A 26,378-nucleotide genomic window follows, 5' to 3' on the forward strand; every position below is an offset into this window, starting at 1 on the left:
AAAAGATAATTAGGTCAATTTTATTTTAGTATCAATTTGTTTTTATTTTTTAGATAGCAACTATTCCTTCTAGTTTGCTAGAGTTTTTTAATAACAAAATAATTTATATGTATTCCCCTATCAAAGTAGATATATTTATATATTCAATGACATTTTCTACTATTATAAATGATGCTGCAATAAATATTCCTTTGCATGTTTTGATATCCAATTATGAAAGTATTTCTGGGGAAGACAACTGGATTAGTTAATAAACCATGAAGAAGATGTTTTTGTTATTCTCATTTTTCAGTTGAAGGAATCAAGATTTAGAGAAATTAAATATCTTGTCCAAACTCATTCATTAGGAAGTGGCAGATGCACAGCATAAAAAGACATATATTTGATTTAAAACCCAATTGTAATCAATCTGTAGTTCAACATAAACCTGGTGCTACTTCTGTGAAGTTGTCTCAACTTTCTCCCTTGTACTCAACAGTGATTATATATAATGATAATTATTATGTTTTATGACATTATTTAAAATGAAACTCTTTATAAGGGATCAACAATATAGCAAATCACCATTATGGTAAATCATTGAAATGTATTGGCAATTTCAGTAGCTCATTAAATGCAGAAATTATTCCTCCCATAAAAACTGACTTTACATAAATACAGCAGAAGAATTTCTTGGCAATGGATTAACTATTTCGACTTTTAATAAGTTATAATTTATATGATCATAAAATCGCTTATTTGTAAAATGTGAAGGTCATCTCTGCCTTACAGTAGTAGTTGTGGTAGCATACATTTATGTAATGCATATTTTGTACACACAGGGCTAAGCATGATCCATTTTGTCTCAAAGTATCTCTACTAGATAAATTCACTTATTTAATTTTCTTCTACCTTTTTTCCTTCCTCTTTTCTTTCTTTTTTTCTATCTTTTTTTATAAAGAATGTGAGAAAGTGAGGCATGGAGAAATTAAGATATATATGGAAAGCCTCATGGTGGTAGTGTAAGAATTTGACCATAGACAATCCACTTCAGTCTGTCCTTTTAACCACACAACAGAACACCTTACACTCTGGCTGATGTTGAAGATAAAATATAATGTATCTGTAAATGTCTTTCAAACCCACATAAAAACAAAATTTTTACAGAGTTTCTCAAGGAAAACTCTTCTTCCTATATGTACCTGCTCCTTTGCCAATTTTATCAGGATACAATTGGAACTTAATATAGTTTTAGAATAAAAGGACATTAATAAAGCAGATTTTACTGTTTCAATATAGTTTAAAGTATTTTGACTAGGAAAATTCCAATATAATTGCTTTGCAAAAAATGTACATTAGGCAATAAGAAATATTCATGAGCTAAGAAGCCATCAATATAAAAAGGATACTTAGAAGAGTAAGCTATCATTTTATTGTGTTTAATTTAACATGGAATTGAGCATAGCCACCTGCATACCACAAAAATCTTATAATCCTGTAATTTAAAAAACATATCAAAATATATTAAAATATACATTGTAAGAATAAAACCTGTGAATTTACTGTTCTAATCTTCACAATACATATTATAGAATGTTTAAAATTATATACAAACTAACAGATGATCGTTATGTCAAGATTTTACTGCAGAGCTGAAATTAAGCTCCTTTCAAAGTTTTATTATAAACAGTGTAGCACGTTTATAAGCTCCTGGCATATTGGAAAAAAAATACAGAAGTAGAGTGGAGTGTCTATTATATTTATAATGATCATGATAGTAACTATGTTGCTATCATTGTGATCATTACCATCATCTTCACTCCCTGAAAACATAGGCTGCTGTGCTGTGTCATCTTGAATCTTAAAGAACAGCATGGTGAATTCGAGAGAAATTGCGTACATTTCAAGGGCTGGAAAGGTTAAGATCAAGAAAATGTAGCTGTGCTGTGGAGGTGGGAGTCTTTCACAAAGCACAGTGCAGGGTTTGTTCAGAGACAGCTGATCTATTGCCTTGTCCTACTGACAAAGAGTCTAAAAACCACTGCAGGTGCTACCAATCCAGGCCCTTTCAGATCTCACTGTATCCTTCCTGCCCAAAACTCCCTTTGAAAGAAAGGCAGTAATACATTTCTATGGAAAAGAAATCTAGATAAAATAGGAGTTATAAATGTCTTTCTTTCCTGCTAGGAGGACTCTGTGTTCATTGACACCATTACAAATTTTGTTCATGAAGGTTTTTTGTTCTTGTTTTGATCGTTTTGTTTTCATATTTTCTAATAAAAAGATATCTTTCTAAGGAACAAGTCAATGTATGGGTATTCGATTATTTGAAAGTGAGTAGAATTAAAAGAAAAAAAAACTTTTGACAGTTTCAAATTCTTCATAAATGGAAATTACTATATTTTATATTGTTCTTCAGACAGATGATAAGTTTTAAACTTTTCCTACTACAGTAGCAATTTTCTGCTAAAGATAGATGAATTTTCAGAAAATTTAACTTAACGTCAATTTTCTATTTCACTTAAATAAAATTACATTGGGCAAAAGAATTCCAAACAAACAGATCATCACTGTTGAACATTTCACAAAATCCCCAAAACCTGGATTTTACTTAAGCAACAAAAAGTCAGAAAGTGCTGTTTTTAAATATATATTTTGAAACACAATTAGAGTAAAATTTTCAAATAATGTAAAAGTATTTCTTTGTTTCCATTAGCTTTTAAGCAAATTCAATATGATTACCTTCATTTTCTTGCAATGGACTAGTTGGTCTGAATTTATGCAAACACAAGGATAATTATTTGTTCAATATAAATTTTATCTAATTCATCTGAAAAAAGTAATTTGTCAGCAGGTTGTATTCTACTAATTATTTGTCTAAGCATTTATTTATTCTTTTATATCTTTATTGGAGTATAATTGCTTTATAATGGTGTGTAAGTTTCTGCTGTACAACAAAGTGAATCAGCTATATGTATACATATATCCCCATATGTCCTCCCTCTTGCGTCTCCCTCCCACCCTCCCCACCCCTCTAGGTTGTCACAAAGCATTGAGCTAATCTCTCTGTGCTATATAGCAGCTTCCCACTAGCCATCCATTTTGTATTTAGCAAGCATTTAATAAACACTTTTCTGAACACTTCTTCATTTATAATAAATAGCTTTCGGCTTCATGGAGCCTATTTTTTAGTGGGTAAACTAACCAGAGGTGGAAGCATTCTATAATATAAACTCAGATAGTGATAATTGCTCTAGAGAGAAATACTGCATGGTAGAAGTTTAGAGATCAAAAGTAGGGACACTAATCTTGATAGGGTGGGCAGAACAGCCTTCTCTGAAAGAGTGATAGTTACGCAGAATCCTAAATAAAGTGAGAAGTGTGCCTGAGAGAACACTTCAGTAAGAAGAAACAGCAAGTGCTAAGACTTTGGGTTAAAACTGAGTTTAGCCTATGCAAGGAGCTGAAAGAAATACTGCATTTCTGGAGACAGAGTAAGGAAGGGAGAGAGGGATGGGAAATAAGATCAAATGTAGGGGCAGAGAACCAAAGAGGTCTTTCATGCTGCATTAAGGGAGCTGGATTTTATTCGAAGGGTATGGGAAACCAATGGAGGGTTTTAAACCATGTTGAATATAATATGATTTACATTTTAAAAAGAAAGATTCAAGATTAGGGTAGAATTGGCTTTGAGAAACTCAAATGTGTAGCAGGGAGATCAGTTAAAAAACTATTGCAGGGCTTCCCTGGTGGCGCAGTGGTTGAGAGTCCGCCTGCCGATGCAGGGGACACAGGTTCGTGCCCCGGTCCGGGAAGATCCCACATGCCGCAGAGCGGCTGGGCCCGTGAGCCATGGCCGCTGAGCCTGCGCGTCCGGAGCCTGTGCTCCGCAACGGGAGAGGCCACAACAGTGAGAGGCCCGCGTACCATAAAAAAACAAAAACAAACAAAAAAGACTATTGCAGTATTCGAGGCCAGATATGATTATAAATCGTTAAATTTGGTATATATGGCAGAGGAAAAGTCAATAGGAATTACCAATTTAGCCTATATGGGAACTATTTTACAGACAGTAATGAAGAATTACTCAAGAATTTTGGAGTTAAGCTACCACGTAAATTGTATCCCTATTCATTGTGATGGATCAGATTTGAATAAGATATTTGGAGAAGAGAATAATATTTCTATTTGGTTGCCTTTAGATTATAAATTAAGAGATAAAGTTGCCAGAACAATGAATGAATAACCATCATCTCTGTTGAGACCACCATTGTAAATTCTTGTTTACAATCTTCCCTAAAATGACCACATTTAATTTGGAGCACTTGGAATCCAGAATCATTCTTTTAAAACCTTTACAGTGCCTTAACACAAAATAAAATGAGTTGGTGCTCTAAAAATGTCTATTAGTTTGTTTTGAATCAATGATTATACTAATTTGTGTTTCCCATTAACATAATAAACTATAAAATTCATAAGAAAAAATACTTCATGTTTATTTAAATTATGTCTAATTATTTATTATATTGCCCGTTAAAGTGTGCTAAGGAAATAACATAGTCTTATTTCCCATTTGACTTCTTTACTACAAGCTACAACTAACATTTAATGAAGGATAGAAAATTGATAATATGCATAATTCCTCTGCCATCTATTTTCATGACAAAATATTTCTTTCAAAATCATTTGAGACAGACAATACTTTGTCTTCCATATATAATCATTAGTGAAATGGCTTATATGGCAATCACCAATACCTGTTATACCTATTGTGTGTGATAATATGTAACCTAGATAAAAAATGTAAAAACACAAGAATTGTATTCTCTATTAAATTGATTGATTTTAAATATTGATATTCACGAAAGTTTGAATAATTTTTCTTTACTTTTAACATTAACTTGTTTGTTTTCCCAGTGAACATTTATATTTGAATAGGGAGTGTTTCCTTGTCTCTATAAATATTTTTACTTTTTTTTTTTTTTTTTTGCGTCGCAGGCCTCTCACTGTTGCGGTCTCTCTCGTTGCGGAGCACAGGCTCCGGACGCGCAGGCTCAGCAGCCATGGCTCATGGGACCAGCCGCTCTGCGGCATGTGGGATCTTCCCGGACCGGGGCACGAACCTGTGTCCCCTGCATCGGCAGGCGGACTCTCAACCACTGCGCCACCAGGGAAGCCCCCCCATACCTTGTCTTATTTTTCTCCATAACCCATTTTGCTATCTAAAACTTTATATATTTTAACTATGTGTTTGTCTATGTTCTGTCCCCTCATGCTACAATGTAAGATTCATGAGAGTAAGGATATTTGCTTATTTGTTCACTATTGTATCATTCATGCCGTGCACAAAGGTTGGTCCTTAGGATTACTCATTTTAGTTTCTTTGGAGAAATAAATGCATACCCAGAACTACATGCAATTACGTTCATTTAGCTAAAGTAAACAAAATCTCCAATTATGATGATAAGTCAATCAAAATATTGTTTCTTTTAAACTATCCAAATTTTTACCCCACTGGTTACATGTTTGTTTTTCTTTTATTTAACATTATGTGATTAAATATAAATTCACTTACAAATACCCAGTTCCTGAGAAATGGGCAAAAAAGGCAGGGATTCACTACCAGCAAAATGAATGAATGAATGAAGGAATGAAGAAACAAATCCATAAATAAATTTATAAAGATAGCCTGCATACATCTGAAGTTTGACATATTCCCACCAGTAGTCATAAATGTAAACTTAAATAGGCACTAGTCTAAACACATCAAAATAACAGAAAAAGAAAAACACACAAAAACAAATCTCAATAGAGGCAGCCACCACCATACACTACATTGCAAATATTGCAAATGGTTGCAATCCTCTTAGGAAACACATTGGTGATACTCTTTAAGAACATTAAAATGTGTTCATATACTTTGATGCTTCCATTATTATTCCAAGATTCCAAGATGAGAAAACCTGAAACACGGACAGAGATATATAAATATAGCATATTTGTACACTGTCATCACAAAGTTAACCCTATATCTTTACATTAGAAACACAAAATATCCAACGATAGGTGTGTATTCAAATCCTGTTTGTATGCACCTATTAAAAATAGTATTTTACATTGTGTTAATTGAAGTGGAAAATGCAAATAAAATAATTTAAAAGAAGAGTGTCCAGGTAAATTAATTTACACATGTGACTTGATTCATGTTTAAAAATGTATGCATGGTGGAGCTTCCCTGGTGGCGCAGTGATTAAGAATCCACCTGCCAACGCAGGGGACGTGGGTTTGAGCCCTGGTCTGGGAAGATCCCACATGTTGCAGAGCAACTAAGCCCATGTGCCACAACTTCTGAAGTCTGCATGCCTAGAGCCTGTGCTCCACAACAAGAGAAGCCACCGCAACAAAGAGTAGCCCTTGCTTGCCACAACTAGAGAAAGCCTGCGTGCAGCAATGAAGACCCAACGCAGCCAAAACTTAATTAATTATTTTTAAAAATGCATGCATGCACGGGGCAGAGTCAAGAGGTCAGTGTGGGAAGATGCTGTTAGCTTCTTCCCACAGCTGGGGTTCCTGCCAGCCGCTGGTGGGGGACCCTGATGCACAAGGAGACAGGAGGAACCTCCAGTGAGCCAGTAGGATGTGGGGTGAGGGAGGGAGGAGGAAAAGTGGAGGCCAGACAGGATCAGTGCTCCTGAGGCCAGGAAGATCAGGAGAGGCATGTGGGAGGGGCCTTCAGGAGGAGCAGGAGAGAAGCAGAGAGCGTTTGCCCTGCCCAATTGGGCCCGGGGTTCTGGCTGGGTTCCCAGGTGAGGACCCACACCCTCTGAGACATTCTGTTCCATTGAACCTAAGCCCCACCCCCCACAGCCCCCAGGGCCTTTTCCAGCCCTGTGGATCCTAAGCATACGGCCCACCCACTGCCAAAACCTCATCCATGCTTAGGCCCCACACTCTACAGCTGAGGAATTTTCCCCTTTTTTTCATTATTTTTCTTTCCCTCCACTCCTTTTTCTACTATTGTAGAAATATTTTCATATTCTTTCTAACATATCTGTTAGTTTCCTAGTCTAATTTATTTATTACTTTGTTATTATTCTCTCTTTTTATTTGCCATCACACAGGGCTTGTGGGATCTTGGTTCATGAGCCAGAGGTTGGACCAAAGCTCCTGTGGTGGGAGCTCTGAGTCCGTAAAATGGGACTAACAGAGAACCTTAGACCCTAGGGAATATTCACTGGAGTGAGGTCTCACGGAGTACCTCATATCTGCACCAAGACCCAACTCTACCCAAGAACCTACAAACTCCAAAGTTGGAAGCCTCAGGGCAAACAACCAGTAAGACAGGAATACAATCCCACCCATTAAAAACAAAAAAAATTAGATGGCAAAAGAATATGTCACAGATGAAGGAGCAAGGTAAAAACCTATAAGACCAAATAAATGAAGAGGAAATAAGCAATCTGCCTGAAAAAGAATTCATAGTAATGATAGTAAAGATGATCCAGAATCTCGCAAATAGAATGGAGGTATGGATTGAGAAAATATAAGAAATGTTTAACAAAAATCTAGAACTAAAGAACAAACAAACAGAGATGAACAACACAATAACTGAAATGAAAAATACACTAGAAGGAATCAATAACAGAATAACTGAGGCAGAAGAATGAACATGTGAGCTGGAAGGCAAAATGTTGGAAATAACTGCCAAGGATCAGAATAAAGAAAAAAGAATGAAAAGAATTGAAGACAATCTCAGAGACCTCTGGGACAACACTAAATGCACCAACATACAAATTATAGGGATCCCAGAAGAAGAAGAGAAAAAGAAATGGTCTGAGAAAATATTTGAAGAGATTATAGTGGAAAACTTCCATAACATAGGAAAGGAAATAGTCACGCAAGTCCAGGAAGCACAGAGAGACCCATACAGGATAAACCCTAGGAAAAACACACCAAGACACATATTAATCAAACTAACACAAATTAAATACAAAGAAAATGTATTAAAAGCAGCAAGGGAAAAACAAAAAATAACATACAAAGGAATCCCCATATGGTTACCAGCTAATTTTTCAGCAGAAACTCTGCAGGCCAGAAGGGAGTGTCAGGATACGCTTAAAGTGATGAAAGAGAAAAACCTACAACCAACATTACTCTACACAGCAAGGATCTCATTCATATTCAATGGAGATATCAAAAGTTTTTCAGACAAGCAAAAGCTAAGAGAATTCACCACCACCAAACCAACTTTACAACAAATGCTGAAGAAACTTCTCTAGGAAGTAAACACAAGAGAACAAAAAGACCCACAAAACCAAAACTCAAAACAATTAAGAAAATGGTAATAGGAACATACATATTGGTAACAATCTTAAATGTAAATGGATTAAATGCCCCAACCAAAAGACACAGACTGGCTGAATGGATAGAACAACAAGACCCATATATATGCTGACTACAAGAGACCCACTTCACGCCTAGGGACTCATACAGACTGAAAGTGAAGGGATGGAAAAAGATATTCCATGCAAATGGAAATCAAAAGAAAGCTGGAGTAGCAAGACACGTATCACATAAAATAGACTTTAAAATAAAGACTGTTACAAGCAATAAGGAGGGACACTACATAATGATCAAAGGATCAATCCAAGAAGAAGATACAACAATTATAAATGTTTATTAACCCAACATAGGAGAACCTCCTTAATACATAAGGCAAATGCTAACAACCATGAAAGGGGAAACTGACAATAACACAATAATAGTAGGGGACTTTAACACCCCACTTACACCAATGGACAGATCATCCAAAATGAAAATAAATAAGGAAACACAAGCTTTAAATGACACAACAGACGAGATAGATTTAATTGATATTTATAGAACATTCCACCTGAAAGTGGCAGAATACACTTTCTTCTTAAGTGCACATGGAATATTCTCCAGGATAGATCACATCTTGGGTCACAAATCAAGCCATGGAAAATTTAAGAAAATTGAAATCATATCAAACATCTTTTCTGACCACAAAACTGTGAGACTGCAAATCAATTACATGAAAAAAAACTGTAAAAAATACAAATATATGGAGGCTAAACAGTGCACTACTAAACAACCAAGAGATCACTGAAGAAATCAAAGAAGAAATAAAACAATACATAGAAACAAATGACAGCGACCCAAAACCTATAGGACGTAGCAAAAGCAGTTCTAAGAGGGAAGTTTATAGCAATTCAATCTCACCTCAAGAAACAAGAAAGGTCTAAAATAAACAATCTAACACTACACTTAAAGCAACTAGAGAAAGAACAAAGAAAACCTGAAGTCAGTAGAAGGAAAGAAATCATAAAGATCAAAGCAGAAATAAATGAAATAGAAATGAAGAAAACACTAGCAAAGATCAATAAAACTAAAAGCTGGTCTTTGAGAAGATATACAAAATTGATAAACCCTCAGCCAGACTCATCAAGAAAAAAAGGGAGAGAACACAAATCAATAAAATTAGAAATGAAAAAGGAGAAATCACAACTGACACTGCAGAAATACAAAGGATTACAAGAGACTATTACAAACAACTATATGCCAATAAAATGGACAACCATGAAGAAATGGACAAATTCTTGGAAAGGTACACTTTTCCAAGCCTGAACCAGGAAGAATTAGAAAATATAAACTGACCTATCACAAGTAATGTAATTGAAATCACAATTACAAATCTTCCAACAAACAAAAATCCAGGACCAAAGAGCTTCAGAGTTGAATTCTTTCAAACATTTAGAGAAGAGCTAACACCAATCCTTCTCAAACTCTTCCAAAAAAGTGCAGAGGGAAGAACACTCCCAAATTCATTCTACGAAGCCACCATCACCCTGATACGAAAAGCAGAAAAAGGAACAACAAAAAAAGAAAATTATAGACCAATATCACTGATGAACATAGACGCAGAAATCCTGAACAAAATACTAGCAAACAGGATCCAACAGCACATTAAAAGGATCATACACTGTGATCAAGTGGGATTTGTCCCAGGGCTGCAAGGATTCTTCAATATATGCAAATCAATCAATGTGATACAACATATTAACAAAGTAAACAATAAAAACCATATGATCATCTCAATAGATGCAGAAAAAGCTTTTGACAAAATTCAACAACCATTTATGAGAAAAACCCTCAGAAAATGGGTATAGAGGGAAGCTACCTCAACATAAAAAAGGCCATATATGACAAACCCACAGCAAACATCATACTCAATGGTGAAAAACTGAAAGCATTTCCACTAAGATCAGGAACAAAACAAGGATGTCCACTTTCGTAAGAATTATTCAACATAGTTTTGGAAGTCCTAGCCACAGCAATCAGAGAAGAAAAAGAAATAAAAGGAATACAAATTGGAAAAGAAGTAGTAAAACTGTCACTGTTGGCCGGTGACATGATACTACACATAGAAAATCCTAAAGGTACCATCAGAAAACTACTAGAACTAATCAATGAATTTGGTAAGGTTGCAGGATACAAAATAAATGCACAACAATCTCTGGCATTCCTATACACCAACAATGAAAAATCAGAAAGGGAAATTAAGGAAGCAATCCCATTTACCATCACAACAAAAAGAATAAAATACCTAGGAATAAACCTGCCTAAGGAGGCAAAAGACTTATAGTCAGAAAATTGTAAAACACTAGTGAAAGAAATCAAAGACGACATAAACAGATAGAGAAATATACCATGTTCTTGGACTGGAAGAATGAATATTGTGAAAATGACTATACTACCCAAAGCAATCTACAGGTTCAATACAATCCCTATCAAACTACCAATGACATTCTTCACAGAATTAAAACAAAAAAAAATTTCAATTCATATGGAAACACAAAACCCCTGAATAGCCAAAGCAATATTAAAAAGAAAAACAGAGTTGGAGGAATCAGGCTCCCTGACATCAAACTCTACCACAAAGCTACAGTAATCAAGACAGCATGGTACTGGCACAAAAAAAGAAATATAAATCAATGGTACAGGATAGAATGCCCAGAGATAAACCCACGCACATATAGTCACCTAATTTATGACAAAGTAGGCAAGAACATACAATGGAGAAAAGACAGGCTCTTCAATAAATGGTGCTGGGAAAACTGGACAGCACATGTAAAAAACTGAAATTAGAACACTATCTAACACCATACAAAAATTAAACTCCCAATGGATTAAAGACTTAAATGTAAGGCCAGACACTGTAAAACTTTTAAAGGAAAACATAGGAAACACACTTTTTGACATAAACCACAGCAAGACCTTTTTTGGCCTAACTGCTAGAGTAATGAAAATAAAAACAAAAATAAACAAATGAGACTTAAAACCTTTTTCACAGCAACTGAAACCATAAAGACAAAAAGAAAACACTCAGAATGGGAGAAAATATTTGCAAATGATTCAACAGACAAAGGATTAATCTCCAAAATATACTAGCACCTCATGCAGCTCAATATCAAAAAAACAAACAACCCAATCCAAAAATGGGCAGAAGACCTAAATAGACATTTCACCAAGGAAGACATACAGATGGCTAAGAGGCACATGAAAAGATGTCAACATCACTAAGTATTAGAGCAATACAAATCAAAACTACACTGAGGTGTCACCTCACACTGGTCAGAATGGCCATCATCAAAAAATCTAGAAACAATAAATGCTGGAAAAAGGTGTGGTGAAAGGGAACCCTCCTGCACTGTTGGTGGGAATGTAAATTGATACAGCTACTATGGAGAACAGTATGGAGGTTCCTTAAAATACAAAACATAGAACTACCATATGACCCAGCAATCCCACCACTGGGCATGTAACCTGAGAAAACCATTATTCAAAAAGAGTCATGTACCACAATGTTCATTGAAGCTCTATTTACAAAAAGCAGGACATGGAAGCAACCTAAGTGTCCATCAACAGATGAATGGATAAAGAAGATGTGGCACATATACACAATGGAATATTATTCAGCGAAACGAAACGAAATTGAGTTATTTGTAGTGAGGTGGATGGACTTAGAGTCTGTCATGAAGAGTGAAGTAAGTCAGAAAGAGAAAAAGAAATACCATGTGCTAACACATATATATTGAATCTAAAAAAAAAATGGCACTGATGAACCTAGGTGCAGGGCAAGAATAAAGATGTAGACATAGAGAATGGATTTGAGGACATGGTGTGGGAAGGGGAAGCTGTGGCTAAGTAAGAGTAGCATCGACATATATGTACTACTGAATGTAAAACAGTTAGCTAGTGGGAAGCAACAGCTTTGCACAGGGAGATCAGCTCGGTGCTTTGCAATAACCTAGAGGGGTGGGATAGGGAGGATAAGAGGGAGGCTCAAGAAGGAAGGGATATGGGGATGTATGTATGCATATGGCTGATTCACTTTGGTGTACAACAGAAAGTAACAGTATTGGGTAACAATTATACTCCAATAAAGATCTATTTTTAAAAAATGAAAAAAATTTAAAATGCACTAGTGCTTCCCTGGTGGTGCCATGGTTAAGAATCTGCCTGCCAATCCTGGGGACATGGGTTCGAGCAGTGGTATGGGAATATCCCATATGCCACGGAGCAACTAAGCCCGTGTGCCACAACTACTGAGCCTGTGAGCTACAACTACACATGTGTCACAAAAACTGAACCGCTGCAGCTAGAGCCTGGGCTCCACAGCAAGCGAGGCCACCTCATTGAAAAGCCCACACACCACAACGAAGAGTAGACCCCGCTCACCACAACTAGAGAAAGCCTGCGTGCAGCAACAAAGACCCAACACAGTCAAAAATAAAAATTAATAAAATAAATAAATTTATCTAAAAATTATTTTTTAAAATACACTAAAAAACACATGTACATAATCTTCAACTCAATTACCTACATAAAAATGTACATTGAAAATCAGAACACTGAATCAGTTATATTTTGTTTATATAGTTCCTGTCCTTTCATTTCTATATGAGTATGTGATATATTCATAATTATACAGATTACTTAATGAATTCACAATGAAACTATTAAGTATCCTCAACACATTTTGGAGGTGAGAATTATTACAAATTTTAGGTCACAGTGGCTTTACTAATGTCTTTATTATATACATATATTTCTTTTCCCTTTTCAACTGTTATTTTCTGTTAGTTTTTATTTTAAAATCTTCACCATTACTAAGAAAGAGCCCAGAGTTTTCTAATCTTTACCCACTATAAATAATGTTACAATGAATACCTCTGTACTATATCACCATGGGTAATTATGCATACTTCTGAAAGATAGCTTCCCAGAACTGGAAATGCTGATCCAAAATAAATGAACATGCTAAAATACAATCATTACATCCAAATTGTCCTTAGATATGCTGTTAAATTCATACTTCCATTAATTTTATATAATAGTACCAGTCCCTGTTTGCCTATACCCACACCAAGATTGGACTCTATCAATTCAATTAATCCTTATGTATCTGATAGGAAATGAAAGTAGTTCATTGCTTCTTCAACCTGAATTTTCTGATTACTGTGATTACAAATACTCCCTGTCATATTTATATAGTTTATATTTACTTTTTCTGTGAATTCAACTTCTAACCTCATTAAATCGCTGCAAAATTCAAACGGAATAGGGAAGGAAACAAAATTTGTTTTATATAAAAATGTCTTCTCTTTGTCTAACTGTTCAAATTAGGAAAGAACAAATCACAAATATACCAGGACAATAAAGGTCTTCTTCACAACAGCAATACAATGCAATTAGAATCACACTCATAAATATCTCCCATGACAAAACAAATGCCTTATGTACAACAATCATTCATTTTGCATTGATAAATCATTTTTTTACCAGCTACATATGGTCAATTTCTCTTTTTTTATGTTGTATCTTTTTCGATTGCACCTAGGAGTCATTTTAATATAGATAATTGAATTGTAGTTAATTCTCCATCTGGTATTCCAGATTGGTTACTACTTGCTGATTTGAGGCTGATATTTTTCATTTATATTACTTGATCATTTTATTCACTGGCGCATCTCTAACAGCATGTGACATGTACAAAGCATATCATGTGAAGACAGTTAAAAATTCCCAAAGTATAATTCCTTTTTGAAGCACTTGGAACTCTTACAGAAGTGCTTATATGATCTTATTTTTGACTTATAATTTACTTGTGAAGTATAATCTTAAAGGAACTTTATAAATAGATGTTTCGAAACTAGCATGTGGTATATTATTTTTTGTTGTTCTTTTTTAATTTATTTTAACATCTTTATTGGAGTATAATTGCTTTACAATGTTGTGTTAGTTTCTGCTTTATAACAAAGTGAATCAGCCATACATATACATATATCCCCATATCCCCTCGCTCTTGCGTCTCCCTCCCACCCTCCCTATCCCACCCCTCTAGGTGGTCACAAAGCACTGAGCTGATCTCCCTGTGCTATGTGGCTGCTTCCCACTAGCTATCGATTTTACATTTGATAGTGTATATATGTCCATGCCACTCTCTCACTTCATCCCAGCTTACCCTTCCCCCTCCCCGTGTCCTCAAGTCCATTGCCTATGTCTGCGTCCTTATTCCTGTCCTGCCCCTAGGTTCTTCAGAACTTTTTTTTTTTATAGATTCCATATATATGTTAGCATATGGTATTTATTTTTCTCTTTCTGACTTAACTTCACTCTGTATGACAGACTCTAGGTCCATCCACCTCACTATAAATAACTCAATTTTATTTCCTTTTATGGCTGAGTAATATTCCATTGTATATATGTGCCACATCTTCTTTATCTATTCATCTGTCGATGGACATTTAGGTTGTTTCCATGTCCTGGCTATTGTAAACAGAGCTTCAATGAACATTGTGGTACATGACTCTTTTTGAATTATGGCTTTCTCAGGGTATATACCCAGTAGTAGGGTTGCTGGGTCGTAGTGTATTACTTTAATATACAGAATATGTTGTTGACCCAGCAGACCTTGATAAATATCTTTTAATTATTTATGAATCCTGATGCTATTTTCAGAAAACTGTAAGCTGAAAATATTGCATCATTAGATACAGATCTAGTATTGTGGATTCAACTCTTCTACTAATAAGTCATCTTTTTAATATTTGAATAGTGAATTACAGTTTTAAAATGCTTTCACTTGATTTCACCCTGTTATGTAAGTAAGGGATCTTGTGTTTTAGTGAAAGAATTTTTTTGAGCCAGGGAAAAGTTTAGTGTATTACTAAGACTTTTAATAATTTGGAAATTAGATACTCTTTTCACATCTCAGTGTCAAAATTATGCTAACCATATTTCCATTTTAAGGTTTCTGTGAGGACTAAATGATAATTCATTAAGATAAATTCAATGTGTCTTTGCTATTTCATTACCTCCTTTATTATTCCCATTTCAGGGATCATGAATCAAGTCTCATAGAGTTTGAATTACTTGCCAAATTCAACATATTTCAGAATCACCAAGAACCTGTTTCTCATTCTAGAAACTGCTGTGTAAAATGTGGCATAGATTATGGACAGTAGGCCTCGTCGGGACCAATCTGCTTATTTCACAGCAGAAAAATCTGAGTCACAGTGACTTAATGGATTAGCTCATACATAGGCCATTAGGCTTTGACCAGGTCACAAATAATGGTGATAACTTAGTGTTGTATTTTGAGATGTATTGATATTGCAAATATAAAAAGGATACTGAGTACATAATATTGTAACAAAATACATTAGGTTTTAAAATATTGAGGGATGTGATTAATTTTGTTTTAATTTATGGGAAATGCTCCATCTCACATTTACCCATTTGAAAATGTATACGTATGTATTTCCTTCTGTATCCCATTAACCCACATTGAAGAGCGACCACCGCTGTTTATTTAAATTTACAGGATGAAGACTTTGAAAATGTTTATATCATGTTATATATTATATCAAGCATCTCTAAACCAAGTTCCTCTAAACTAAGAACTCTTTTAAACCCTTAAGAATATTGTATATTTTTTGTAATTATATATGTAAGTATTTATAAAAGCACACTATCTCTATTCAATATTTATAATTGACTCAGATCTTCCAGGTACGATTTAGCTACACAATGCGTCTGAGTGACATATTGTTTCCTGTTAAATAAGCTACATCAAAAAACTCACAAGGTCTGACAGACAATTCAGATAGCATTTTACACATTGCATCAGATTTTTGAAAAAATAATTACTCATGTTTTAATTATGTAAAATAGATACATACCTTAAGTTTTGTATGTTTACAATTTTTTTAATGAATATTTTAATTATCTGCTAAGAGCTTGTTTCAGTGTATCTTGAAATTCATGTCTGCTTGAATACTGGCAGAAATATGAAACCCTTCTAATGGAATCAACGTACTAGTTAAAAAGAAATCCTGAGGCCTTAGAGATTTCCTGTTTCAGAAGTTTCAAAAAGCAGTTTTGAATATCTATGTGATGCTAGGTAACTAAGATTAAAAAAAGTTTTCTTGCTTTCCTTGAAAACATGTGGCATTTAGCAAAATTTTTGTTTTATCATAATGTTCTTTGTATGTATAAATGCAGTAGAAAATCAAGTCCAGTTTTGTTTTATTTCTAATTTTTAAAGTCTTAAATGCACTTTTTGAAAGTTTGGCAATAATATCTGTGGTATCATAATGTCACATATAAAAAAATCTAAACTTACATATATTTTCCTTAGTTTATTAATTTTCATTTGCTAAAATAAATCATATAACTAATTTCCATTCTCATTTTTCATCTGAAAGCATCATGGCAACTAATAAGCACAGTATTGAAGCACAAATGTTTAAGCATGCACACACAAAAACACACACACACACACACACAAATGTTCACCTACTGTGGAAATATTGCTAAATTAACTATAATAAAATAAAGCAAATTATCAGAGGCTTTACATTTCCAAGGAGTTTTTTCTAGCTCTACAAAGGACTGGAAATATTTATGATTTATGATAAAATGGCCACATGTGAGCACTACACATCACTGAAGGAGACTTTGTTCATTGATTATTGGGAATATTAGTTAACATATCTCTGATGTCAAAAGCACTAGTATTTCTGCTTTGTAAACTTAACTTTTCCTCATTAATCCTCAAACTCTCCATTCTCAAGGGTGCCTCCCCACAGTGTTCTCACAGGCCTTGAGCTTATAGGTGTGAGTTCTATGAGAAAAGGTCATAAAAGCACATGCATACCTACATCACAAACAACAAAGCCACAGAAAATATTTGTAAGTAAGAACAGAGGAATAACGTGTGAATTAATTGCTCAAATATAAAGGGAGACAATGTCTTTGCAAACGTGACTTCCAATATTGCATTGTCATATCTCTGGGGCACACCTGTCCTTGACCTTCAGCCATCCCTACTTTTGTTTTACTGTGCTAGTTAATGTGTATCCATGTTTTAAATAAATAAATAATCTCAATATTAAATTGCATAAGATATTTCTCTTTAATCAGAATGTGAGAAAGTGTATTCAAAATATATGAGATTATATGGCAAATTATTATTTTTCTAAAGCTCAGACTGGCATATCTTAGAATAGTCATGGATTTGCACTGTGATAATTTAGCTATGATGGATAGATTCAAATTCCTTAAAATTCTATCCTTGTGTTAGCTGTGGTCACAGAGATGACTTCTGCCATATGTAACTTGTGGCACTGAAACATCAGAAATATTCTTTTTACACCAGGAAGTTCAGTGCCAGATCATGTGCTACAGCAGCTCAAGGTTGTTTTCCCTTAATCTTCTGGCTTTTCTTGCTGGCATGGGCAACAGCCTATCTACTGCACCTCCAGCTCCTACTGGAAGTTTTCCACTATCTTCTTCCACTCCAGTGACTGATGCATGCTGTTTCTTGACAAATTGTCCTCCTGTTGGCCACACATCTTTAAAGTTGGAAACTTAGAGGCAGTGAGTGACCAAAATTAGTCCAGATCATTCCCATGGGTTTCTGTTTTTTAGCCCTCACCAGTCTTTTCTTCCCCCACTATCTCACCATCTACCTGCTGATTCAGGGCCAACATCAAATGCAAAGTAATAGTTTTTTATAAACTGATCAATTATTTCCCACAATTGCATAAAATCCAATCCTTATAATAAATCTGTATACCTCTAGATTAATATAGATATACAAGTATGAATGTAATGTATGTATGTATGTATGTGTCTATCTATGTATCTATCAGGTATTATTGACCAGTTGTTTTATTTAACATCTCTGATGGAAAGTGAACTGATACAGTCATCTCATAATAACAAAATGAAAGTTCTAAAGTTTGTCCATGTGCCTTCTAATAGATAACACCAGTGACTGAGTTGCAGAAAGCTAATTACATTTTCATAATTACTGACAGAACTGCATTTTGGTATTAGGATATATGGCAAAGAATATGCATCAGTCTTAAATCTGGGCAATATCACGTGTGGTGCACCCTATTGGTGCTCCACCCAGTGCCCTCAGATCCCTCCTATAGCTTCTGTGCAATAATCCCCCATCTTTGCTCTGTTTTTCATCTAGTATCCACAGCATCTTTCTGAAGACTGCCTCTAGGCTATTGCAATTGTGTTGCTTACATGAACAGAGAGATGAACTAGACTGGATGTTTATACTTCACTGTATTTACTCAAACCCAACACTGGTGAGCTCTAAAACCCAGCTGTCTTCTCTCCAGATAGGCCAAATTTTGAGATAGAATGTGTGCCCCAGAGCTTCTCATGACATCAGGTTGTAGATGGGACTTTGCCTGAATTTGCATCCTTGTTTGGATTCTGCCCCATCCTGCTCTCACACAGTCTTACTACTCTCATTATTGACTTGTACTTGAATTCACATTCCTGGGTCAGATTTTGGTGAACCCAGCTTAAGATATCATGGAACATACAAATAAAGATTGGGTGTTCATTCTTAAAGAAGAACGCATAAAAACAGGCCATTGTAACAAAAGTGACCTAAATCATGTTTAATGGGATTTTCTGTTTAACTTAATGAGAATTCTGGTATGCAACACAAAGGTATTTGTTTATTTTTAGAAAATAATTTTAGAGTGTCTACTTGAAAAACTAAATGAAACATAACCCAGAAAAAATCGTTTTTGAAAAGTCAATGACATTTGAAAAAAATAAATTGTTTCATCATAATACATTAGTTAATGAAACCATGTCACTATTTAAAATATTGACAATGACAATTTATGCCTTTGGATCAAAAAACAATTTCATGAATACCATATGCAAATTCATGCCAATTTATGTATTATATATTACAGCCTACATTTATTTTCTAATCTTATTCTTATAAGATGCAAAATGTATTTTTCATTTGCAAATATAGAATTTATCTCTTAATTGAGTATGAAATCTATGGGAAATTATTTCTCTTTGTCAGTCATCTGTGCTGGAATTTGACAAAACTCATAATGTAATTTACCAGGATATCATTGAATTTCTGTGTACCCAAATATATTAATTATTTGTCTTCTTGAATTTGCTTGTTCACTTGTAATGATTCCATTAAAATTTTTCTTCTCATTATTAATGGATCAAAATAATTAATTATTAATTCTTTTTCATTTAGTATATTAGTTAAAAGCCCTTTTATTATGTGATACCTTTGGCCAACATTAACTCATTTGAAATGCAAACATAATTCAGTCTTTCATGGGAAGGAGATGAGATGACAGCTAATCAATGATTGACTTTGTCCTTAAATTGTTCAACTGTCAAGGATAAAACATGTCAATCAGTGAGAACAAATGTACCATCAGTTATAATTACATCAGCCAAAAAGTCACAAGTGTCCCATCAGCTTCCAAATATTAAAGCTAAGTTGGAATTAGCACCATTGAGTGGTCAAATTCATTGTCCTATACTTTTCTTTAATTAACAAAAAGAAATATGGAGATAATTCTACCATTCAGACCTATCCATCGATTTTTATATAAACATTTTCTTGTCCTTGACTTAGTAGTCAAGAGATTTTTAGCCTTTAATTATATCCATAGATTAAAAAACATATGCCAATCTAATTCATGGAATGATGAGAATGAGAATAGTCATGAAGCTTGGAATTAGAAAACACTGCCACTTACTACTTGTATGCCCTTGGGCAAATTACTTCAGTTTCCTAAACCTCAGTTTTCATATATCTGCTATGATGATTAATAATTCAAAATTCAAGGGTTGCTAAGAGTATAAAGACAATATATATGTGAACACAACTAACAAAAGTACTATTCAGAGGAGGAAAATTAAATGTTTGAGTGCAGGAATACTTTTATAAGATTAATATTTTAATATAGCTCTTGATAGTAAACAAAAGGTGTTACAAAGTTAAGTTTAACCCATCCTTTTCTATAAGGATTAAACTATATGCTCATGATTCAAAGAAAGGAACCCAAAACAACATAAAACTGTACATTTTATATTACAAATTTTACATAAACAGATACACACACATGTACATACAAACTAGGAACATGGAGGTTTTAATAAATAATGGAAAAGAAGATCATTTTTCTTCTGGAAGGTAAACCAAATCCTTTATGAATCTCATGAATACTGTGACCTTAAATCAATTCCACTTTATAAACTTTAAATATTTTGGATTTTTTTATATTGCTTTTGTTTAATTATTTAATTTTTTTGTTTTCTTGACATATACATTTCAACAATATACACCATTAAAAATATTTTTATAAACATTTCAAGGTAGACACATTAACCTACCCTGTGAATATGAACTTTCTAAAAAATGTATCTCCTTGAAGTAACTCACTGAGCAATTTGCGACCTTGAAACATATAATTCATCATGTCAAAAGCCAGGAGCTCAGTCCCTGGAGTCCAAGGTTATGTGGATGTGAGGTTTTGAGTACCATTAGGAGCCAAAGGATTACAGAAATAGCCAAGCATTCTCCATCTTTGCTTCTAGACAGCCAACACATACGGCTCCTGTCACAAGGCAATTTTTAGTGACCACTAGAGCCTTTCAAATGGAAATCCACTGACCTTGAAAGTAGGCAGTTTGGCAACATCAGTACTTGTTCAGAAAGATTTTTGAGTAATTTGAAGTGACTCCAAACACTGTTAACTTGAGGCGAATTTTCACCCAAAGGTCAAAAAGGCAGCAATTAAAAGTTGAAAGGGGCATCTCCGGTGGCGCAGTGGTTGAGAGTCCGCCTGCCGATGCAGGGGACCAGGGTTCGTGCCCCGGTCCGGGAAGATCCCACTTTCTGCGGAGCGGCTGGGCCCGTGAGGCATGGCCGCTGAGCTTGCGCATCCGGAGCCTGTGCTCCGCAACGGAACAGGCCACAACAGTGAGAGGCCCGCGTACCGCAAAAAAAAGTTTGATACAGATGAAATTGTTATACCAATGGAGAAAACAAAATGATAAAGAGAGGAACTGATATTTGTGCTACTGTAGAAATTATATAATATCGCTTGGATACATGCCTTTGTTTCTTCTCTGCTTGGAAAATCAGCTTACAAGAATTTTCTTTGTAGGGACACAGTCAGGTCTGGGGTTAAGAGCACAACCAAGCTAAACTAAGAGCTAAGTAGTTACTGTTTCTAGGACATCTTCCCTTCCTCATCCCCTACCCCATGACTCCCCTTTAGCTGTAACTTCCATGGATTCTAAGGTTAATGAATTAAGAACAGATGGCAGTCTACACTGTAAGAACTAAAAACAAACAAACAAGCAAAACAAAGAAATGTCCCATAGCCCCACAATTGCTGGCATCATGTGAAATTTCAAGGCATGCTTAAAGTTTGACAAAACTTAAATTTGTATCTTTTCTGCCTCTTTTTTATATTAAATTTGTTTTGTTGAGTCCTTATAGCTTTTGCCTCTTCCATAACATCATAAGCCCATATTTCTTAATAACCAGTGATGGGGTTTTCTAGGAGATGATGACTGGGGAGCCTAGAAGGGGATTTTTGCTAACTGTTAACAAGCATTTATACTATTTCATCTTCATGTAGACTCTTAGAGTCATAGGGTATAGCTCCAGCCATTGGCATTGGATAATGCCCTGATGTATACTCCAAAATCATGATGCCATAGGATACAGCTTAGATAGCATTTGTGTTTCCCTATTGCCAGGCATGATAATAAAAAGGCAATATTTAAGTGTAGCATGCTCAACATTTCAAAAAGAAAAATAAGAATTCTAGTGTCTACTTACACCCTAAAAAGAAAAGAATATATAAATACATCTTTGGATGTACAATAACCATAACGAAAACTATTCAAAAAAGGAAAAGAAGGAATTCTCCACAGAGGAAAAAAATCAGAGAATGAAGGGCTAACTGCTAACTGATTTCATATCTTTTTACTTAAGGTAATTATTTTAGTGGATTATCCAGTTTAAAATTGGTATTTAAATATCAAAATCCTAAGAAATTAGAGGAGTAGAAAAAGTTTTAATACCTTTTATTTTCCCTATACCAAATATAATTCTACAAATGCAGAAAAGAGAAAACATCAACATTACTGGGCCATTTTTTGACAATATTTTACTTTCACAGTGAAAAGGACAAGGTCGAATTTTATTGTACTGGTAGGTATAGTTTCATTAATGATCTTACAAACCGTTCACCCACATACTGACACAGATGAGGCACTATGTCTCAAATATTGAAACCATAACATAAGTGCCATTACTTTTTTTTTTTTGGCTGTGGACACAATTTAATAAAGCTACTGTCAGCTACACTATACACATCATAGCTAAACATATTTCAAGACTGGTGAATCTAGCAAAGCTTTGCACAGTCTTCTGTACTGCCAGTATCAAAGATTCATTCTTGCAGTGTATTACTTATCACTTCAGTCTAAGTCTGGATGCATTTTCTAGCATGCATTGCCGTTATCCTCTTATATAAACTCTTAGGAGATGAACTGATAATTTAGAGCCTGTGACTGCACAAAGCCAAAGCATCCTGCCTGGGTGAAAGGGCCAGATTGTGTAGTTACATGAGTAGGAAAAGAACTCAATACATCTATATGGGAAATGTGTTTTTGATGAAAATGATATTTTTAATTAAAAACAAATTTTCCAAGTGTCCAACAAGTTTTTAATGCTTCATCTAAGCAATAAATAATGAATTAGAATTTTTTCTGCTTATAGGACAAAATAAAAAATAATTATGAGGGAAGATTTATAGAGTAGACCAACAAATATAAAGTAATATTAAATGTATTTTCCAAGGCCTTTTTTACTAGTAGAAATACTTTCTACAATGATATAAGCAGAAGCAGCTCATGCAGCTTAATAACAAAAAAACAAACAACCCAATCCAAAAATGGGCAGAAGACCTAAATAGACATTTCTCCAAAGAAGATATACAGAGTGCCAACAAACACATGAAAGAATGCTCAACATCACTAATCATTAGAGAAATGCAAATCAAAACTACAATGAGATATCATCTCACACCAGTCAGAATGGCCATCATCAAAAAATCTAGAAACAATAAATGCTGGAGAGGGTGTGGAGAAAAGGGAACCCTCTTACACTGTTGGTGGGAATGTAAATTGATACAGCCACTGTGGAGAACAGTATGGAGGTTCCTTAAAAAACTACAAATAGAACTACCATATGACCCAGCAATCCCACTACTGGGCATGTACCCTGAGAAAACCATAATTCAAAAAGAGTCATGTACCAAAATGTTCATTGCAGCTCTATTTACAATAGCCCAGAGATGGAAACAACCTAAGTGTCCATCATCAGATGAATGGATAAAGAAGATGTGGCACATATATACAATGGAATATTACTCAGCCATAAAAAGAAACGAAATTGAGCTATATGTAATGAGGTGGATGGACCTAGAGTCTGTCATACAGAGTGAAATAAGTCAGAAAGAGAGAGACAAATACTGTATGCTAACACATATATATGGAATTTAAGAAAAAAAAAATGTCACGAAAAACCTAGGGGTGAAACAGGAATAAAGACACAGACGTACTAGAGAATGGACTTGAGGCTATGGGGAGGGGGAAGGGTAAACGGTGACAAAGCGATAAAGAGGCATGGACATATATACACTACCAAACGTAAGGTAGATAGCTAGTGGGAAGCAGCCGCATAGCACAGGGAGATCAGCTCGGTGCTGTGTGACCGCCTGGAGGGGTGGGATACAGAGGGTGGGAGGGAGGGAGACGCAAGTGGGAAGAGATATGGGCACATATGTATATATATAACTGATTCATTTTGTTGTGAAGCTGAAACTAACATACCATTGTAAAGCAATTATACTCCAATAAAGATGTTAAAATGAAAAAAAATATATACATATATAATGATAATTTCAAACAATTTTGTCACAAAAATCAAACTGAGAGGAAAAACTTTATCCAGCTCCTATGAGTTTTGTAGAGGAATTTTCATAAGAATCATTGGGAAGATTTTTTTCTTTTTAACTTTTTAAATTATTTTTAATTGTGGTAAAGTGCACTTATAAAATTTACAATCTTAACCATTTTTAAGTGTTCAGTTCATAAGTACATTCATACTCATTGATTCTTGTACATCCAATCTCCAGAACGTTTTTCAGTTTCCAAAACTGAAACTCTATGCCCATTAAACAACTCCCTATTCTCCCCTGCCCATAGTCTCTAGCAACCATCCTTCTACTTTCTGTTCCTATGAATTTAACTACTCATGTTCCTCAGATAAGTGGAATCATACTATACTTGTCTTTTTATGACTGATTTCTTTCACTTAGCATAATGTCCTCAAGGTTCATCCATGTTGTAGCATGTGCCAGAATTTTCTTCCTTTTTAAGGCAAAAAAAAAAAAATTCATTATATATCCACCACATTTTGTTTAGCCATTCATCAGATGGACACTTGAATTGTTTCTGCATTTTGGCTATTGTGGCTACTGTTTCTATGAACATGGGTGTCCAATCTGACTCTGATTTCAATTTTTATGGGTATGTACCTAGAGGTGGAATTGCTGAAGCATACAGTAATTCTATCTGTAAGTAAGACATCTACTCCTAAGAAACCAGAAAATAACACGTGTTGGCAAGGATTTGGAAAAATCTGAACACTTGTGCATGGTACATGGGGATGTCAAATGGTGCTGCTGCTGTGGAAAACAGGATTTGTTCCAGGAGGGGTTTTTTTGTTGATCTTTTCAAATTTTCTACATGGACAATCATGTCATCTGTGGACAAAGACAGTATTCCTTCTTCTTTCCCAATTGACACACCTTTCCTTTCCCTTTCTATTCATGTTGCATTAGATGAACTTAAATACAATACTGAAAAGAAATTAGGAAACATCCTTGTTTTATACTTGATCTTAGGGGAAAAAACCCTTCAAGTTACTCATAATTAAGTATGATATTAGCAGTAGGTTCTTTCTAGATATTCTTTATCAAAATGAGGAAGTTCCCCTCAGTGCTAGTTTACTGAGAGTTTTTATTAGGAATGGGTATTGATTTTTTAAAATAATTTTTCTGCCTCTATTGATAAATCAAGTGATTTTTCTTTTTTAGTCTGCTGATGTGATGGATTACAGTTAGTTGATTTTTGAATACTGAATCAGCCTTGCAATTTTGGGATAAATCTCACTTGGTCATGGAGTATAATTCTTTTTATATTTTATTGAATTCAATTTCCTAATATTTTGTTGATGATTTTTACATCTAGTTCATAAGAAATATTGGTCTGTAGTTTTCTTTTCTTGGAATATCTGTCTCATTTTGGTATTAGGGTAATACTGGCCTCATAGAATGAGTTAAGAAGTATTCCCTGTATTGCTATCCTATGAAAGAGATAATAAGGAATTGCTATAATTTCTTCCTTAAAAATTTTGGAGGGGGGACCTTCAAGATGGTGGAGGAATAAGACGTGGAGATCACCTTCCTCCCCACAAATACATCAAAAATACATCTACATGTGGAACAACTCCTACAGAACACCTACTGAACGTTGGCAAAAGACCTCAGACTTCCCAAAAGGAAAGAAACTCCCCACATACCTGGGTAGGGAAAAGAAAAAAGAAAAAACACAGACAAAAGAATAGGGACGGGTTCCCTTTTCTCCACACCCTCTCCAGCATTTATTGTTTCTAGATTTTTTGATGATGGCCATTCTGACTGGTGTGAGATGATATCTCATTGTAGTTTTGATTTGCATTTCTCTAATGATTAGTGATGTTGAGCATTCTTTCATGTGTTTGTTGGCACTCTGTATATCTTCTTTGGAGAAATGTCTATTTAGGTCTTCTGCCCATTTTTGGATTGGGTTGTTTGTTTTTTTGTTATTAAGCTGCATGAGCTGGCTATGGGGAGGGGGAAGGGTAAACGGTGACAAAGCGATAAAGA

Source organism: Globicephala melas, chromosome 1 (genome assembly GCF_963455315.2).
Source record: "Globicephala melas chromosome 1, mGloMel1.2, whole genome shotgun sequence".
NCBI lineage: Eukaryota > Metazoa > Chordata > Mammalia > Artiodactyla > Delphinidae > Globicephala > Globicephala melas.